This window comes from Dromiciops gliroides, chromosome 4 (assembly GCF_019393635.1).
Source record: "Dromiciops gliroides isolate mDroGli1 chromosome 4, mDroGli1.pri, whole genome shotgun sequence".
Taxonomy (NCBI): Eukaryota; Metazoa; Chordata; class Mammalia; order Microbiotheria; family Microbiotheriidae; genus Dromiciops; species Dromiciops gliroides.
Genome location: NC_057864.1, coordinates 296,138,641 through 296,157,922, shown reverse-complemented (window position 1 = coordinate 296,157,922; position 19,282 = coordinate 296,138,641).

Below are 19,282 nucleotides of genomic sequence, written 5' to 3'. Positions count from 1 at the left end.
GTACATTAGGAAGGTCAATCTTGTGAGTAAAGAGAATTGATTGAATAGGGGAGAACCTGGAAGACCAGTTGGGAGGCCATCATCAGTCTATATAAGAAGTAATGGAGGGCAGTCAGTCAGTCAATAAACACTTATTGAATGCTGCCTATATGCCGTGGTACTATGCTAAATGCTGGGATACAAAAAGGCAAAAGACAGTCCCTGATCTCAAGGAGCTGACAGTCTAATGAGTGAAAAAATAGTTATTAATAACAAATTTTGGGGGGGACTTAGGGACCCAGTTTTAGTTGATTCCCCCCTTACTCCCCACTTCAGAAAGCTCAGATCTTGAGCAAGTTCTAATCTTAGGACAAATCCAAAGGCACAACATAAATGGAGATATAGACTCTTTCTTTTTAGCTAAATTGAACTGATGGGATTAAGCCACACCTAGATCATGGACTCTGCTTTGAGCACCTTGGGGGAGAGTGTTTTTTGCACACTTGCACACTTCCCTCTTGTCATCTGTAGAGCTCATTTTAATATGGACTACCCTCAGGTCACATCAACCAATGGAGTTGAATGATGCTAACCAACTAGTTTTGATCAGTGTGTGGTGGCCTGCCTCTATCAAAAGGGGATAAAAGCCTCAAAGAGGAGGCCAGTGCCATTTTAAGCTTAAGCTCTTGACCTGGATTTGCTGTCTCTTGGTGCTTGCTCTTCTCTTAGGCCAGAGTAGGTCATGTAGGGCTTCGAACTCTGAGGCCATGTACTCTCTTAGAGGGAATATGGAGCTGAGGCTTTTCAGCATTTCTCCTGTTTGTCTTAAATGCCATGTGGTCAGTACTATTCTAATATTAAATATATTATAATAATAAATACTGCCTAAATGGATGCAATAGCCATTATAATATAAATAGCAATATGTAAGTAGCAATCATTTAGAAAACCCAGCCTAGTCCCCTAATAATTGGGCAAACACAATTCCCCAAACCACAAAAAACAAATGGAAAGTGTGGGCAGAGCGGTAGAAACTGATGGGAGAGGCATTTTGTAGGCAGAATCTTTGGGTCCTATCACCTGATTGGTTGTGTGGTTAAGAGAAAAACCAAAGTTAAAGACTGTTTGATGGTTTTGGTGACATAATCAACAGAAATAGAGAAGGAGCAGGAGCTTATTGTGGAAGATGGGGCAGAAGAGATGAATCTAATTTAAACACTTGAATTTGAACTGCTAGTGTACCTTTCAGCTAAAGATGTTGAGTATTCCCCTTTTTAAAACTCTAGGGATCTTTTTTCCCCCATTCTGTTAAAGCTTTATTAGGTTTTTTTGTCCTTAAAAATTTCCCTTGGTATCTGTTTTTTTCTCTTACCTTGGAACTCTTTCAGTGATGGACAATAGGACACTTAATGGAATGAATCACAATGGAACAAAAACACCCCCATAATTGATAGATAGATAGATAGATAGATAGATAGATAGATAGATAGATAGATAGATAGATAGAGCCTATATCTCCATTGTGTTTTAGGTATTGTGAGACCTAGGGTGGCACTCCCCAGCCGAGATGACCTTTCCTGGTGTCTGGAAGCTGCCTGGCATCAGGAAGTTACCTCAATTCATAGAACCACCTGTAAGTCATGTCAATCAATGGAACAGCCAATTAGCTTGGAGCTGCGTGTGGGGACTGCCCTGCTTCCTGTTCCACAGCAGGCTTCCGGGAGAAGTGGCTGGGACTCGCTCCCTTTGGTTATGGGAAGAAGATCGTGGTGGCAGAAGAAGGAGTAAGGTAACCAGGTTTCTTAACTTTCAGAACTTCATGTGTTCTCTCTTAGATAGCTAGGTGAAGGCAGCTTTCTCTCTCTCTCTGCTCACCCCTAATATACTTTAATAAATACGTAAAAGCCTAAACTGTTGCTGAATTTATCAGTAAATCTTAGCTAGTTTTCCTTCCCCCCAAAAAAACTGGGTGGGGGGGGACAGGTAAGGACACACATTAGATTTTTTTTTTTTTTTGCGGGGCAATGGGGGTTAAGTGACTTGCCCAGGGTCACACAGCTAGTAAGTGTTAAGTGTCTGAGGCCAGATTTGAACTCAGGTACTCCTGACTCCAGGGCTGGTGCTTTAACCACTGTGCTATCTAGCTGCCCCACCACACATTAGATTTTAAACATCACAGTTTATATCCATCTATATTTGTCTATCTGACATGTCATATACATACATATACTGAAATGAATGAATTGAAATATATGTATGAGAGATATGAGAGTTAGTGAGCAAGTGAGGGAGAGAGAGCACACATTATTTAATGAAAACTAGTAAAGACATGAGCTTTCAGGGGAATCTTGCTCAATAACAAACATGCAAATCTATGGAGATTATAACCATGAATTGAGAATTCAGGGTGTCCCAAAAGTCTTAATGCAGCTTAAAACTTTACTGTACTAAGACTTTGGGAACACCCTTTATAATTCTTAACAGTAAAGATGTGAAACACATGGGATCTCCTGCAAAGAGGTTGGAATTAGGTTGCTCTCACTGGGTCTAGATGAGGCTGCCTTAACACTAGACCATGTGGGCCTGCTAGCTAGTTGGGATGGGTGGAGGCAAAGAGAGGAGTGAGGGAAAGAAGAGGAAATAATCTGTATCTGGTCCTCCTCTGCCCCACCAGAGGAGCCCAGCTGCCAGCTGCTGTTTCACCTACTAGGAAAGGTGCCAAGAGAAAGAGAGAAGGGGAGAAAAGAGAGAGAGAAAGAGAGAGAGAGAGAGAGAGAGAGAGAGAGAGAGAGAGAGAGAGAGAGATGAGAGATGAGAGATGAGAAGAGATCCTTATGAGATCTGTGTCATTAAACTCCCACCCACAACTTTTAGTCTACTCAGGTCACATGTCAGGTTTCTACTTGTTAAAATGATCTTTGAGCAGATTGGTGGTGACAGCATGTCTTCTATACATCCTAGGCTCCAGGCTAGATATGAGAGCCTTTGGAAGTGTCCCACCCTTTTCTAGAGACAAGTCAGTTTTGAATTGGGGGCAGGGTGGAGGAGGCTCATTTTCCTCTGTAGGCAACAAAAAGCCCTGAGATTCTAGCAGGAGATAAGGCAGGGAGGGGCAAATTATTATGACCCTAATTCCAAACTGCTAGAAAGTAACTTGGTGTGAAATGAAACTATGATATTGCTGTGAAGGGATGAATAGGCAAGCTCCTGACAATGACAGTTGAAAATACAGGTTTGGAGGGCAGCTACATGGAGTAGTAGATAAAGCACTGGTCTTAGATTCAGGAGGACCTGTGTCACCCTGGGCAAGTCACTTAACCCTCATTGCCCCTCCCCCCCAAAGAGTTAATATAGGGGGCAGCTAGGTGGCACAGTGGATAAAGCACCAGCCCTGGATTCAGGAGGACCTGAGTTCAAATTCAGCCTCAGACACTTGGCAGTTACTAGCTATGTGACCCTGGGCAAGTCACTTAACCCTCATTGCCCTACCAAAAAAAAAAAGAAATATAAAAAATATATAAAAAAAGAAAATACAGGTTTGGAACTCAAGAGCTAGGCCAAGATTGGAGACTCTTATCTGGGAGTTATTCATATCAGGCAGTCAATTAGAAACAGAAAGGCATTTATTGGCGGAAACTACTCATATGTTCACTTCTCATGGAACCTGTGGATTACTTTAGGTTTGTGGAATGCCTGCTTCTTATATGTATTATTGTATATTTTATAAAGGCATTTTCTTTCAAGCTAATCCTTTAAAGTGATGTGGGATGGAATTTAGGGTCAAATTGATAATGAGTCATCCCAAAGAATTACAAGACTCAGTGACTCAGTTTCCCAAGTTTTATTGCAATACTGTGAGTGACCACAGGGAGAGAACCAGAATAGTGGAAAGGTATCTTTCAAATAATGAAAGTATGGATAAATTGATTATCAGCCTCATTATAATAATCGTCACCTTGGGGAGGTACAAAGAAGGGCCTGTTCTACTCATTATAATATTCTCCACCTAGGGGTGTTTCAGGGGAGGGCTTATCCTAATTTGGAGTTCCTGGGGTCCTAAGCCAATCCCTGAGGTGGGTACTTTTTTCAGTGGAGGTGTGTTTTGGGGGTTTACATGTTATAAGGTGAATCTGGGGACAAATTTGGCCTTTTCTGCGCATGTCTCTTACTGATTCACATGGCTAATTTAAAAATATAATCATTTTTCATTAGAATTTCTATATTGTTGTCATTTGGTCTAAGGTCATCATAGCCTCTCTCCCTCTGTTCTCATTATGAGCACTGATTTCTGTGGGTACAAGAACCTATTATGCTGACTTGTAAGTTATCCATTAAGTGGGGTCTAACTCCCTTTTGGAGCTAATATCTGAATTAGAGCTTGGGTCTTAGGTTTCTCTTTTAACCTCTTTTTGTCTCCTACATCAAAAGTAGGATTTTCTCCTTTTTAACTGTCACATGTTGAGAATAGGAGTTAGGATTATTGTAAAAAAGCAACATCTCCTATTTATGGACCAGTTCATACTACTCTGGATATAAGGAGATTCTACCTAATGGCAGGCCATGTTGATGTTAACATTTGGAATAGGAATAGCAAGAAAGGTCAGGACTGAACCTGTGAATTCATTGGTATAAGGAATTCCTGGAGGAGGAATCTCACTCTATTAATGCAAGTTCTCCCCAAATCTGCAATTTATAATTTTAGACAGTAGCTTAGAGCACAGAAAAATGAAATGAGTTGTCCAGGGTCACAGAAGCAGTATTCGAACCCAGGGCCTTAGGCTGGCTTGATAACCACTAGGCCATAGTGTTTGGAATGTAAAGCAACACTCAGAACAGGCCTAAACTGTGCCATCCCTTGCTTAAGAAGTTTCAGTGGCTCCTGTTCCCTTAGAATAAAATATAACCCCCTCAGTTTGCCATTTAAAGCTTGTCACATTCTGACTCTAGCCTGTTATTCCAGGTTGATTACATATTATTTATCCTTAATATAGACTATGGCTGAACTGACCTACTTTCTCCTCCATGTAAATGACATTCCACATCTGTTCCATGCCTGGAATACTATCTTTTCTCACCTTGACATTTTGAAATCCCTAGTCTCTCTCAAGGCTCAGTTACATTGCCACTTCCTTAAAGAGGCCTTTCCTGGCTCCCCTGTTGTTAGTTTTCTCTCCATACCCTATAATTTTGTAATATACACATACAAAATTGCACATACACACACACACACATATTCTTTTTGTATTTATGTGCAAATGTATCTTCCAATATAATGTAAACTCGCTGATTGCAGAGATTGTCTCACTTTTGTGACTCCAAAAATTACCACAATGGTAGCAAACAATAGGTGAAATGGAATTGAATTGATAAAACATTTATTAAGCATTTACTATGTGCCAGAAAGTATAAATAGAAAAGATAAAATGAGATAATATTTCTTTTCAAATTTTCTTTATTTTCAAAATATTTATTTATTACTAACATTCATTTTAAAAATTGAGTTCCAAATTCTTTCACTCCCCTACCCATTGAGAATTCAAACAATATATCAATTATACATGTGAAATCATGCAAAATCTTTTCCTATATTATCCATGTTGCAAAAAAACCCAAGAAAAATAAAGTGGAAAAGTATACTTTAAATTGCGCTCAGAATTTATTAGCTGAGATAATATTCGTAAAACATTCAGCACAGTGGCTGGCACATAGTAGGTACTTAATACTTAATAAATACTTTTTTCCTTCCCCCTCCCCTTCCCCCTCCCCCCAAGGCAAAACCTGCTCTCAAGGAGCTCATATTCTAATTAGGAGAGAAAAGAATTCTAGGAAGATTGAATTGAAGAGCACATGTAAGGGCCTCACAACCCTTAGGATGCAGCACAAGAGAGGATGACAAAGCTCAGTAGGCCTTAGGATACAAAACAGAGTCAAATAGGGATCATGAAAGTTTAGCAGCAGAGAAGATGGAAAGATCTTATGGATTTTTATGGAGCAATGGCAGAGTAGATACTAAGGCCAGAAAGTTATAGCTGATGTCTTCCTGCTCATTCAATGATGGCAGTAGCCATATCCCCAACTAATGATTATTAGAAAGAGAGTAGTGGGCTCAAAAGTCAGAGTGGAGCTGGGCTCTAGGGTATCTCTTGTGGGGATGGGATTGGAGGGGCACAGCATTTAGCCATCCAGAACCATATGGGCAACAGTCTTTGGGGTCTGAGGCCCTCCTTACCTTCCTGTTCCTTCTGAGCCCTTGGCCACCCATTGGGATCTTAATAAATGCTTAGGTACTTTGTGGATGCTTGTAGATTGAATGGCAGTACCTGGAACTTGCCATTCCTTTGTAGTTCCTATACTATCTCTGCATTCCTTCTTTCATCACCTTGGGTGGGAGGTGTCCCTCACAGGCACGAGGAGGCCTTTTCTGTGGAATGTAGGCTTTGAGGATGTGATGGAGAAGAAGGCAGAACTACATCTACTAACACTAAGAACCTTTTTGTGTGGTACTGCCACATCCCTTCCTATGAATGTTTCCTGTCTTCTTCAGCCTCTGAGCAATTGGAAACAGGGAAACATTTTGAGCTCAAAGGCTTATGGCACTGGATGTTATAAAGCTTTTCTCTCTGCACGGCTTTATGGTTGCTTAACACCCTGTCTTAACCTTGCAGACCTTTTTCTGCCTAGAGTAGGAAGCTTGCTTGCCTTAGTGAAGTGGGGCTCCTAACTATTAGCAGACATATGGAATTAAGTTGTTGTTTGCATTAGCATTTCATTTCAGGGTGTGTGTGGAACAAACTGCACATGCACGGGGTTTTACAGATTAATTTAAACAGCATGGGAGAAAAGCACAGACCTTCCTATTTACAATGCCTCGCTTATTACAATGGGCACCAGCCACCCTCACTTTCATTGCAAACTCATTTTCCTGGGCTTTGTGCTCATGGGTTTGTCAGCATCTTTATTAATACCATTTTAATGTCTTTTTTTTGTTGTTTTAAATAACTTGGAGAACTCAAGTTGGTGGAGAAAGACTCTGCATTTCATTAAAATAGTTGCTTTATAAGATGAGAACTTGAAGTGAGGCTGGTGTCTGGAGTACTTAGTGAATACTTTATAGTTTTCTCTATTTGAGGAAAAGAGGAGCCCAAGGCCATTTGTGCCTGATGATGGAGAGATTAAAAAAAAATTTGTGTTGTTTTCTTTTATTCTAAAATTTCTAATTGTCTTCTTTTTGGCTATGAAGTTCTTATTTTTTTTTAAAGGTTTTCCATTTGATAAATCCAGAAGTATTTATTAAGCTTCTCCTATGGGTGAGGCACTGTGCTAGGTGTATTTATTTCTGTGTCTACCCATGGTGGAGCAAACTCAGACTCAAGGGGTTAAACTCATTATGCCCTTCTAGTCATTCTATGTGCTGGAAAGAAGCCAGAAGTTTCACTCCCAGCTCTGATGGGGAAGCTGTCCCAAGCACTGGTGGATTGGCCCCACTGACTCTTTCATTGCTATCTAGTACCTAGTAATGCTACTTGGGTGCAGACCTATTTCTTAGTGAGTTTAGCTTTAGGGGCTTTGCAAAAACTAATCCCTGAAGAAAGCTGACTACAAGAGACTAGCAATAAATTTTAAAGTAAGAACACCCAACTGCTGTTAAACATAAAGGATTTGTGTTTTACTCTAAAAGGGAAATGTCTTTAGGGAGATTAATAACAAATGAACACGATGTGCTAGGAAGAAGAGGATTAAGAAGCAAGGTTATCGGGATTATTATTATTCCATGATGCTAAATGCAGATCAGAGATCTTTTTCTGGGGCCCAGCTAGGTGGTTAATGACCTATCCTTAGTAACATAGCTTTAGAACAATAAGGGACCTTAGAGTTTATATAGTATAAGACACTCCCTCCTTTTTTTTTTTAATAGATGAGGAAACTGATATCTTGAGAGATTGTCATATCCCCTCTCCAGTCCTGTTTCCTATTATATAAAGTGGATTATGTGGCCAGAACTTATTTTTGTATCCTAGTGCCTACCACAATTCTTTGAATACAGTAGGTATGTAATAAATGCTATAGATATGAATGGAATCAGTGATAACCCAGGTGCCTTCCAACTCTGATAAAATTTTTATTGATAGCTTGTTTGTACATAACCAGATTTTTTCCAGTATCCTTCTTCCTCTTCCGTCCCAGAAGTCATCCAGTATAACAATTTTTAGAAGGAAAAAAGGAGGAAGAACAAAAAAAAAGACAGCAAAACTAATCAATACCAATCAGGGAAAATGTATGCACTATTTCACACTTGTAAACTTCTCAAATCTTCAAAGCAGTGAGGTAGGGATGTCTTTGAATATTTCTTCTTTGGGGGTCATGCTTGTTCTTTGTAATTTTCTGACATTCATGTTTTTATAAAAATTATTTGTTATTTATGAAATTAAAAAACATTTCCATAATATAGCATAATAAAAAATGATTGCACATGAAACTGCAAATCTATTATGAACAACTTGCTATTTCTTTTAACTACATAATAAAACTCATGTAAATTTATTTTCCCCTTTTTTTCTTTCTTCTAACCCCTCCAACCCTAGAGATGACTATCATTATACTTAAATATGTATATGTATGTAAAATCATTCTATTTATCATTTCTTTCTCTGCGTGCAGATATTGTCTTTCTTCATATGTCCTTTGTGATTAGTTTGGGTAATTATACTAGCCAAAATGACTTAGTCACTCAGAGTTCTTCTTAAAACAATATTGCTGTTATTGTATGCAATGCTTTTTTTTTTTTTGTTCTGTTCATTTCACTCTTCATTATTTTTGTGAATGCACTGTTCACTTTATTTTCTTGGTCCTGCTTACCTCACTCTGCAACAGATCACTTAAGTCTTTCAGTGCTTGTCATTATCAATCATATTTATTGTTTCTTATAGGACAGTAATATTCCATCATTTTTTTGGTCATTTTAAATTAATGAGCATTCGTTTTTCTCTACCTCCCACTTTGCTCTTCCTCCTTGTAAAAACAACAAATTACAACAACCTTTTGTAATCAATATGGTAAAAACAAACCAGCTCTGAGATTCTCTAAATCAAAGGTGTCAAACATAAGGCCCATAGCAGCACGAGAGCAACATCACTCCTGAATGCAGCTGAACTAGATTAAAATATAATTGGGAATTATTTAACAAAATAAATAAAATAGAATAGAACATAAATAATGTTAATATATGTTTTTTTAAGACCATATGCTTCACAGAGATCCTTATGTATGGGTTAGCGTTTTCCAGTTCTATTTAAGTTTGACATCACTGCTCTAAGTGACTTAGCTAAGGTCATGCAACAAATTAGGGACAAAATTGAAATTAGACTTAACTCACAATTAGCTTTCCTAGATCTGTTGTTTTCCCTTCAGTACAAATCTGTTTGCTCTCACTAATTGACTTTTTTACATGGGAGATCAGCTGTATTAGAAAATGAAAGCCTCTGTTAGATTTAGTTATAATATCTTGGAAAGAACAATGGATTTGAAAACAGACCTAAGTTGTAGTCTTGGCATTGATACTCAGTGAAGGTCTAGTTCCAGCAAAGTCACTTCAACTCTGAGTTTCATTTTTTTTTTCATCTGTAATAAGAATAAATTGCTCATGATATTCTGTAGGATCACTTCCAGTGCTCAAAATCTGTGATGCCATAATTTTATTCATTCACTGTATCTTTGAAATATAGAGCTCTTTTGACAGGATGGTAGTAGCTAATAGGCAAAAGACAACCTGGTGTTTTAAGAGAGTCACCAAACATAATAATGTTTTGAATGTTTGAGGTTTAAAATTTAACATGGGTTTCTTGTGAGTTATGGATATTTGAATCTGATGATTCTGGAAATTCAATATCTAATCCTTGATCCAGCTTGTTTGGGTGGTTTTCTTGGGGGGGCCGAATTTGAAAGAAGTTTTGGATGTGGGTGGAAGTACTAAATCAAATCCTTCACTTAGGTGTTCTGAGGCAAAATTGATTTGATTAAAAACAATAATTGGGTATTAGAAGGCTCTTCTATCCATCTATACAGGAAAAACCAAGTTCGTTCCTTCTTTCTTTCCTTCCTTCCTTCCTCCTCCCTCCTCCTTCCCTCACTTCCTGTCTGCCTGCCTGCCTGCCTGCCTTTCTGCCTTCCTTCCAGCCTTCCCTCCTTCCTCACTTATGACTGTATTCCAGGACTGACATTGAAGCAGTTCTTTCTTTTATTCATAGTGCCCTGTACTGTTTTTGAAACAGTTGTATTTACTTTAATTCACCTCAGTAAATTTTGTTTAAATTTTTGACTTGCTCGCCAAGTCTTGATTATTTTTATTGAGCTTTTTAGCTGAGTTTTCCTAAGCCCATAATCAACAAAACTTAAACCTTATTTAAGTGTTTTTCATGTTTTTTGGCCAATAATAATAGCTATTTAGAGAGAGATACAGTTTATTTTCTGTCTTATGGCCTGAGTTCTATGCTTCAGTGATTGAGGTGTGAATCAAATATTTGATTTGATTTGGAGGATCGGTTTCTCATGTAGATTGCCAAAATCCAAATGGAAGGCTGCCTTTGATACAGTTCTCTTTCATTTTTAGGGAAGCAAGCGAGAAATAGCATAGTATAGCCATTCAAAAGAAGAATAAATGATCACTGTGTCCATAGTCAGAAGAATCCTGATTCCTATATTTCCTAGTAAAATGACTCCAGGCAAGTCATTTAACTTTTTCTGAAACTCAGTTTCTTTTTTCCACAAAAAGGAGGAAAGAAATTTGGAAATATTACGTTACTAGATGAACATGAGCCATGATTTTTATCCTTAATATAATTATCATCACCACCATCATCACTATCATGATCACCTCATCTTTAGTTACAAAAAAATAAAGGACTTTAAATAAAGTTTTATGGGAATTTATCTGTAATTTTCGTAAAGATATTGTTTAAATATATTTTCTGGAAATATTAGTCACATAAATTTTGGTGAGCTTATAGTTATAGACGCTTATAAATTTCTGAGTATATAGAAGGTTAGTTCTGAATGATGATGTCATACTCATCCAATTACAGGCAACCTGACACTACAGTTCTTGAATATTAACTGATTGATGGGCTTGAGAAGTTTTTTTTTTTTTTTCTAAAGCAACTCAGAGAATAAGACCCCTAGAGAAGTTTTTTATTTAATTCAGTATTTTTATCATATCTAGTAATTATGATTGTCAATGTAGTAGGTATTTATTGAACTCATTGTTCTCTATGTTACCACTAAGTACTATCTAGTGGATTATTAAAAGAACCAGAAGAAGGTATTCAGCCAATTGGGCTGCTTTCTGTTAGATGATTTAGAAAGGTATGGATAAGAATTATAAAGATGAGAAAGTATACCAGTGAAAGAAGGACAACACTTACGGAGTCATTAAAGTATCTAGTGGCAGAGAATAAAAGATCAGATTGTTGTCTGTCTTTCATTTTGAAGAGGACCAGTGACATCATAGGTGATGTCTTCACTTATGAGTGAATTGGATTTAAATAAGACAGTTGGATAAGGTTGTCTGCCTCACTCTTCTAGGATTTTCAAAGTCCAGTGGCAAGACAAAAGTCAGGAAGACTGTCAATAGCTTTGTTATCTGACCAAGTTTTTTTTTTTCTTTTTTTTTGCTGGGCAATTGGGGTTAAGTGACTTGCCCATGGTCACACAGCTAGTAAGTGTCAAGTGTCTGAGGCCGGATTTGAACTCAGGTACTCCTGAATCCAGGGCCGGTGCTTTATCCACTGCGCCACCTAGCTGCCCCATCTGACCAAGTTTTAAGGGCTCCACAGTGTCTACTTCAGCTGCCTTCATGCCATTGGAACAAATTGTTCTCATCTGCCCATTCTTCTGGGGGAAGTCTTCACATGCTTGGGATTTGAGGCCTGTTGGTTACCCTCAGACTAGTTTAGCTAGTCTGCCAAGATGGTTTTACTGGAGTGTGACCACTATACATGTTACAGCTTCTTGGAGCCACAGGTGAAGGTTGGGTAAAAGGTGGACACCAGAGGTAGATGAACAGCCCTGAAAAAGACCCAGTGAGCCCTCACACCAGAGGTGTTAATCCTCCATGATCACCCCATACACCCCCCAAAAAGATCAGATATAGATCAATTGAAAGAACTTTGGGCTTGATAGTGCAGTTTAGTTAAAAGTATACTGAATTTGAAAGTCAGGGGACCTGGGTTCAAGTGCCAGGTCTACCATTTCATAATATGTGTATGGCTTCTTACCTCTCACTCGGTGAGTTCATTACATTTTATGGATTTAATTGTAATTTCTCTATTGGTGATTCCTGGATCTAAAAAACCAACTCTGTTCTCTCCTGAGCTCTAACCCCATTCCAGAAACTGCCCGATGGAGTTTCCAAGTGGATGTCTGATAGTAATTTAAAACTCAATAAATCCAAAACAGAACTTGTTATCTTTTCTTCACTTCTGAGCTTCCCTGTTCCAATCAAGGGCATTAGCATTCTTCCAACTGTCTAGCTTTGCAACCTTATTGTTAGTCTTGACTCTTCACTTTCACAGACCCTATACATCCAATTGATTAGTTTCCAGATTTTGTAGTTTCTACTTCTATAACATTATTTATTTATTTGTTTTTATGTTTTGACCTCTTTTTATTAACACAGTCAGTTCAAGTATCATATTCTATAGGAAAATCTTTCCTAAACCCTCCATCCTCTAATTCACTCCTTCCAAAACTGCCTTGTATTTATTTTGTATATGATATGTATATTTGTATATGAATATACTGTCTCCTCTCATAGAATATAAGATCCTTGAGGGCAGGGACTATTCATTTTTGTTTTCCTACCCTCAAAGTCTAGTACAGTTTCTAGAAAATAGTAGGTACTGAATAAGTACTTATTGGACCAGTAGGTTAGTCATCTAATATTTATTAAGCACCTAGTATGTGCTAAGTGATAGGAATTCAAAGCAAAGCAAACAATCCTTGCTCTCCAGGAGCTCACTCATACTCCTAAAAAATTGATGAATTATTTTGGTGTCATAGCCATGAACTAAAGCAGAAATTAAACATTATGAGGCTCAACTCATCCCCCCAGCCCTAGAAAGTGTGAGAAACCATCCTTTTGCTTGTCATGTAATGTTATGTCAATCCTTTCTTCTGCAGGACTCACTAAAATGAGATATGAAATCTAGAATCCTTTATCATTTTCACATTACTTATTAAAGTTGTCCATCAATTGGATAGTTGGAATTGTATAGTGGAGAATTTTCATTGGGGATCAGGGCAGGGAAATTTCCTCACAAAAGCTCTCTGTGAGTCCCAAACCACAGAAGTTATGATAAATTGAGCCAGTATTACCAAAGTTTGTTTATGTATGCATTTTAACATGAATTTTGAAACACACTGTACCTCAAATTAAACCAATTAGCATATAATTACCACAATGACGATTTTTAGCTTTGTAACTACGTGAATAAGGAAACTTGACCCAACAGGCCTACCTGGTATCTTTCCAGTTCTCCTAGGCAAGGAACTTTTCCAGAACTCATTACTTGTTTGCATCTGGAACAGTATTGCAGTGGAGAAGCAGAAGGCACTCACTAAGGTATGGGTTAATGCTACCATTGTTATGGGGGATGTGATGTCTGGAGCACACATCCTGGTCTCAACTTTTACGTGGTACTCCTTTTCAGGTCCCTACTCTCACGTGACCTTTTTTTTTTTTTATGTATGAGGTATTTTATTTTTTCCATTACATGTAAAGATAGTTCTCAACTTTTGTTTATCACATGACCTTTTAAGTGCATCACCTTATTGGCAAGGGTTCTGATAGCAAGTGGAGTTTTTTCTAGGTAGAAGAAGTAAACTGAAAGGTTTTGGGAGGCAGAGGCCATGCTTGACAGGGGAAGCACAAGAACTTTTGCTTTCTTTTGGGCAGATGCACCAGCAGCCAGTCAGTGCCAAGTAAGAGTCCTTTTAATTAAAACAGAGTGTAATCATAAATAGGTGGAGCTTTGTATGGCTCATTGACCAGAAGTTCTCTGCCTGCACAGAATTTGCTGTTTGCCATGTTGTGTGACATAATGAAGTTGTCCTCTCTCTTTTCTCTCTTCCCTGCTTCATTGTTACCAGACCAACTGATAGGATTTTCCCACATTAAAATTTGTTTCTTTGCTAACCATACCTCTAGAGTTTTGTCTCCAAATAAAGATAAGATGGTTATCTTACATTCTGAGCAAGTTTGGATCACGTGAAGGAGGGTAGGTTAAAAAGAACCTGTGGTATTTCATAAGCACCAAAACCCAAGCTTTTGGGATTCGAACTCACTATTTGACAAAAACTGCTGGAAAAACTAAAAAACAAAATGGTGGAGACTAGATATACATCCACATCTTATACTGTATGGTAAGATAAAGTCAAAGTGGGTACATAATTTAGACATTTAGGGTTTCCTGGGCATGAAATAGTTCATTTGTCATTTCTATGGATAAGGGAAGAATTTATGACCAAAAGATATGGAGAGCATTGCAAGATGTAAAATGGACAATTTTGATAATCTACAATTAAAAGTTTTTCACAAATAAATCCAATGCAAGAGAGATTAGAAGGAATGCGGAAAGCTAGTATTTTTTTTAACAAGTATGTCTGATAAAGCCCTCATTTCTTAAATATACAGAGAAATGAATCAAATTTATAAGAATAAAAATCATTCCTCAATTCATCAATGATTAAAGGATATGAATGGGCAGTTTTTTTTGAGGAAAAAAATCAAAGATATCTGTAGTTAGAGGAAAAAATGCTCTAAATCACTATTGGTTAGAGAAATGCAGATAAAAACAACTTTGAGGGACCACTGCACACCTATCAGAATGGCTAATATTACAGAAAAGAAAATGATAAATATTGAAGGGGACATGGGACAATTGGGACAATGTTGGTGGAACTCTACTGATCCAACCATTCTGAGGAGCATTTTGGAACTATGCCAAAAGGACTGTCAAACTGTCCATTTGATCCAGCAATACCACAATTATGTATATATCCAAAAGATATTTTTTAAAAAAGGAAAAGGACCTATTTGTGAAAAAATATAGCAGATCTTTTTGTGGTAACAAATGGAAATTGAGGAGAATGACTTTTGGAATGACTGAACAAATTGAGGTATATGACAGTAATGGAATACTATCGTGCTATAAGAAATGATGAGCAGAATGATTTCAGAAAAGAACCTGGAAATACTTACATGAACTGATGCAAAGTAAGAGAGCAGAATGAAAAGAACAGTGTACAAAGTAAAAGCAATATTTTATGATTATCAGCTGTGAATGACTTAGCTATTCTCAGCAATACAGTGATTCAAGACATTTCCAACAGAGTCATGATGGAAAATGTTATCTATCTCAAGAGAAAGAACTGATGACATCTGAATGCAGGTCAAAACATATTGTTTTTCACTTTATTTTTAAATTTTTTTCTGTATTTTCTTTTATAACATGACTAATATGGAAATATGTTTTGCATGATTACACATGTATAACATATCAAATTGCTTACCTTCACAGAGATGGGGGATGGGGTTGAGGGAGGGAGGGAGGTAGAAAATTTGGGACTCAAAATTAAATAAAAAAGAATCTTAAAATTGTTTTTATACATATCTGAGAAAAAATAAAATATTATTTAGAAAAATAATCTGTTTCCAGTTGCTTTCAATTTAACTATTCTAGCACATTGGTGAACCTGTAGGGGAGGACATGGACAAAAGACATAGGATAAGAAGGTATAGACAAATTATAATCAGTATTGTAGGATGGAATGCCTTCATGGATGATCAAAGATTCTTAGGATCATAGATCTAGAGTTAAAGGAGAACTCAGAGACCATCTCATCCAATCCTTTCATTTTACAGGTGAGGAAACTGAGGCCTAGGGAGGTGAACTGAATTACCCAATGTCATAGAAGTTGCAACAATAGTAATTATCAGAAGTCAAATTTGACCTCAGGTCCCCTGACTTCAGAGCCGGTGTTCTTTGTGATGCTTTCCATTTCATGAGTTCTTAACCTGGGACATGAACTCATTAAAATTTTTCTGAGTATAGTATTTCAATATAATTGATTTCTTTTGTAATGTTCTTCATTTTAGGCATTCGACAACATTATTTTGAGAAGGGGTCCATATGCTTCACCAGAGTACTACATGACACAATTGTTGTTCAGTCATTTTTTTAGTTGTGTCTGACTGTTCACAAGTCCATGTGGGGAGTAGTTTGCCATTTCCTTTTCCAGATCATTTTATAGATGAGTAACAGAGGTAAATATGGTTAAGTGACTTCCCCAGGGTCACACAGCTAATAAGTTTGAGGCCATATTTGAACTCAGGAAGATGAGTCTTCCTGAGCCCAGTCCCAGCAGTCTATCCACTGGACCACCTAGCTCCCCAGATGAGATGATGATGATGATGACAACAACAACTATGATGACGACATTGACAATTATAGCTAATGTTTATGCAATATCTAAAGGTTTACAAAGTGCTTTATATATATTAGTTCCACAAACTTGTGAGGTAGGTGTCATTATCATCTCTCTTTTTTTTTTTTGTGGGGCAATGGGGGTTAAGTGACTTGCCCAGGGTCACACAGCTAGTAAGTGTCAAGTGTCTGAGGCTGGATTTGAACTCAGGTACTACTGAATCCAGGGCCGGTGCTTTATCCACTGTGCCACCTAGCCACCCCTTATCATCTCTATTTTATAGAAGAGGAGACTGAGGTCAGTTAAGTGACTTGTCCAGGATTACGGAGCTATTAAGTATCTGAGGCAGATTTTGAGATCAGGTCTTCCTGACTCTGTGACCAGCACTTTATCCACTCTGGCACTAATTTGCCTCAAAAATGGTTAAGAATATCTGCCTAGATCCATCAAAACACTGAAGTGAGAGAAATGATTATTAATAACCAATGATTTGGGGAGATTTAGATTTCCCCCTTTTTCTTTTATCCTCATTTCAAGACCTCAGTCTCTGAAGGTTGAGCTAACCTTCCCCTCTCTCCAGACCCCACCTAGGCAGGGCAGCCATTGTGTTTCATTTAGGTTTGTTTGGGGATAAATTCTTTGAATAGATCACTCAAGGCTGGGGCTAACTTAGAAGTAAATGACATAATCAAAGGTTCAGGTGCAGCCCTTCATTCTAATATTCACTCTCTCATTAATTGCTAACCAATCAAAGTTGATTGCCACTCTCAGGAATACTCTTCTAAAAGAGCATATAAGATGACCTTGCTACCATGATTGTTTTTGGTCTAAGAGAGAGATAATCAACTGACCACCTTTTTATTAAAATTCTGACATTATTAATAAAATGATTAAATTACCCAGACATTATGCCTCTCAAATCTTTTCAAATGCCACAGAAACAAGTATGGAAAAGTACAGTGATTACATATCTCGAGATTTCTTTGGGAGTGTAAGAATTGATTTGGGGGACCCCCACCTTTGGCTAAAATTAAGATGACCGCTATCTTGCTCTCCCCCGCCGCACCCCTCCAGCCGCCTGTGCCTCCCTGCTTGGTCACAGCACTGGGGGGGCCTGGGTTCCCGGGGACAGGCTGCCCCTCCCCTGGTGTGACTGCTCTCCCTGAAACCAGGGTGGACTGTCCTCAGTGTGCCCCAACTGTGTCACGCTGCCGGGCTTGGGGACTATTGCTCTCGAGAGGAGAAAGCCTTGCGTGCACCCCACAAGCCTTGGGCAAACCATGCCCTGCACAGCTCACCTTGCCCCCCCCCTTCGCAGCGCATAATGGAAAACCTAGGCATGCCCCAGGTCCCTCCGCCCAGTCAGAGGTATGTACAGAAACTGAGCTCCATGCCCTAGCCAGCCTTGGGCATGGCCCCCAGAGGTACCAACCGTATTAGCTTGGGGTGTGTGGGTGGTGGGTTCGAGGTTTCTGAAAGAGAAGGTTTTTTAAGAGGAGTGGGGGTAGTGAAGGGGGGGCTACTGAGAAAGGAGACACAGGGAGACATGGAGGAGATGACAGAGAAGGGGAAACCAAGAGGGGATGAGAGGGGAGCTACCAAGCAATGGAGACGGAGGGAGGAGAGGAGAAGAGAGGAAGTGCAGGTGGTGGCTACGGGGCAAGCAGCAAGCTAGGAAGGAGGGGTGGTGGCGGTGGAGGCAGTCAGCCACACCCATAGAGTGACAGAGAGTTTGTGGTGGTAGGTGAGAGATGTGCAAGGGGATAGAGAAGCAGAGAGTTGGGTAGGTGGATTTTGCAGGTCGTATGTCTTACTTTTCTTTGTCCTTATTTCCAAATTTGTTCCACATCAATAAACCCTGTTTTTTAAAAAAGAGGCTTTTAAATCTCATTCCTTGTTAGTCTCAGAAAAGCAGTTGGGGAGGGGGCAGGCCCTTACAGATTGGCCCATAGGGGGCTTAATGAACCTGGGGGCGCTTTTAAAACCCCCCTTACAGAATGGAAGCTCCAGCTAGGAGTTTACAGATTAGCAAGGCAACTAATAGCTTACAAGAGACAGATGAAACTTTGGAACTCTGGGGACTTTTGCCTTGCAGTACTTCTTGGCTAGCTAGAATGAGCTTCATATAAAAAAAGAAGTAATAAAGGTAAATTTTAAGTGGCCAATAGATATATTTTATACAAATTAGCTATGTGTAATTAACCATGAGATTAGCCATGTATAACTAATAATGGCTAGTCACAATATATAATTAGTTTCTAAAGTGGCACATCCATATTAAAACCTGATCATTTGTTAGCTTTCAGTTATAGCTCATTTCTAACTAGGTACTAAATTCAATTGTTTCTAGCTGCTGAAGGAGTGAATGCATGAAATTTTGATGTTTTCTAAATTTCTGTGGCCTAGAGTAAAACTTTGATCACTCTGTCCTGGTAACAACTTTTGCCACTTGTCTCAATTCCACTCTTTCCCCCCCTCCATTCTAACCTTTCCACTCATGTGAAGACTGATCTAACATACCACATGCCTGATCAAAACTCTTCAGATGATTGCTTACTATAGTTTACACTTTTTAGCCTGGAATTCAAGGTCCTCCTAAATCTTGTTATACCATATATTTTTAGCCTTATCACATTGTTTTCCCTTCATGTGTTCAAATTTCTATCCAAATTGGAACTCCCATTCTTCCTTGTTAAAATTCTTGGCTCCATCCCTTTGCTCACCCCATTCTTCATACCTGAGACTCTATCCTACTCCCATTTCCAGTAATTGAAATACACCTCCTTTAAGGATAGTTCAAATGCTCTGACCTCAATGATATCCT